Raw genomic sequence first — 2,100 nt, forward strand, 5'->3', positions numbered from 1 at the left:
CTTTGGCAGGGTTAAAATATTCACGTGATTAGTTCGATCATAATTTCGTATGCAGCGCAGCATAGATGGCAGCAGTAGACCATTACAAACTAGTTAATGAAATAATTAGACACCAAGATTAAGCACTCCGTCTTCAGGCCACAAGTGCCCCATCGGGACCATCCGACCGCCGTGTCATCCTCAGTGGAGGATGCGGATAGGAGGAGCGTGTGGTCAGCACACCGCTCTCCCGGTCGTTATGATGGTTTTCTTTGACCGGAGCCGCTACGATTCGGTCGAGTAGCTCCTCAATTGCCATCACGAGGCTGAGTGCACCCAGAAAAATGGCAACAGCACATGGTGGCTGGATGGTCATCCATCCAAGTGCCAGGCACGCCCGACAGCGCTTAACTTCGGTGATCTCACGGGAACCGGTGTATCCACTGCGGCAAGGCCGTTGCCATACACCAAGATTATATTCTCACAAAAATTTTAATGTCAAATAAGGCAGTTACATGTATCAGATGTAGATAAGAAAAAATACAAGACTGTCACGCGCGAGTAAATGAATGAAACAGTGAGCTAGATTGATTATAGGCGTACATCTGAGTCGTATTCACGTTAAACTGAAAAAGTCATTTTAATTGGCTATTAAAAGGCGTAAGTATGACCAGAAATTTACATAAGGACGCCCCCCTACCTGAGACAGAAAGAAAGAAAGCTCAGCTCGCCACCTGCCTATTCCACCACGTTCACGGCTGTCACTCACTACGGAGACACCTTACAGCGTGCTGCATGCTGGTCATCCTGCTTCCCAGTGAGCGCTACGTTGTAAGCTACTCCAGCGATCATCGACGTGCTAATAAAAACCTCCTCAGACCATAGCATCTGGACCATCAATGCAACAAAGTTCTACAATTTTTCTGGATGAATTAAGTGTCCCCACCTCTCGTCCTAGGAGTAGAACCACCGTTCAGAGTGAACCTTCTCTCATTCGAAAAGAGCGCTTGGTCCCACTCCTCGTTGGTCCCTACAGTCTTGGCATCATTGCAAACGGTGCCTGCGACGAGCGGGTGTCAGTGGAAAACACTGTACTGGGCGTCGGCCAAAGAGAGAAACCCCATGCAGTCGTCGTGGAGTGTAAGAAGGCGTCTTGCATTCCTGTTAAATGTGGTTACAAATGAACTCGCTGTTTGACGTGGGTCCTTTCTTTACTGTTGCACCACGTAGTGGTCATCTGCTGCTGTATTTGACTGTGGTAGACCACCTCCTCTCCTTCGGGCACCAGTGCCTGTCGCTTGGCACGAAAAGAGAAAGGAAGGAAGTTTAGAATTTAATGTTCTGTCTACAACGAGGTCATTAGAGACGGAGCAAAAGTTCGGATTAATGGGGAAGGAACTCGGCCGTGCCTTTCTCAAAGAAACCATCCTGACATTTAACTGGAGGGATTTAGAGAAATGGTTCAGAACGATCCCGCTCAAATGAAAAAAAAAAATTGTGGGCAATACCAAACTTCTGGCTGAGCCGTGGGCGGCTCGCTTTGATGACGTTCATAGCTTGGCATCTTGTAATAGCGATAGTGGCGTCTCGTTTTCTTAGTGTGTTCACTGGCGCCACTGCGTTTGATTGCCTTGTCGGTCCGTGAGTGGCAGCAGCAGTGCTTATCGATAGTGCGTACTGTGGTACCATCTTTGGAGTGGCTTCTAGTATTTCCGGGTCGTCGTGTGTCGAGCTAGTTGAGTTGGGACGGAACAGCAGTGAGGTCCGGACAGCCAGTACTCGCCCGACCGCTGGCGGCACACATGGACTGTCCGACGGAAGGATTTGGTCCCAAGAGTGGACGACCAAGTCAGTGACCGGATTCAGCGAGTTTCAGTTGAATGAACCGTGATATTCGAGTAGCGCAACTTTCACCTTTGTGTATGGATCCGCCCATCGAAGTGGCCTCATGGCAATAAGTTGTCAGTGAACGATTTATACTGGGATCTTCCCCATGCCTGACTCGAGTGGGGATGACCATTGGTCGGTCGTTCGGTGGGTCGTCGCAGTGGACGACGTGCATTTGGTCTTCCGACCGCTTCTGTCTTCTCTGTCTTTGTGACGACTTATAATACGTCCGTG

At 49.3% G+C, this 2,100-nt stretch overlaps 1 pseudogene; it reads right to left on the reverse strand.

Moving 5' to 3' along the window:
* Positions 1-324: 324 nt before the first annotated feature.
* Positions 325-441, reverse strand: LOC126209218 (5S ribosomal RNA; annotated as a pseudogene).
* Positions 442-2,100: the final 1,659 nt, after the last annotated feature.

This window comes from Schistocerca nitens, chromosome 1, assembly GCF_023898315.1.
Source record: "Schistocerca nitens isolate TAMUIC-IGC-003100 chromosome 1, iqSchNite1.1, whole genome shotgun sequence".
Taxonomy (NCBI): domain Eukaryota; kingdom Metazoa; phylum Arthropoda; class Insecta; order Orthoptera; family Acrididae; genus Schistocerca; species Schistocerca nitens.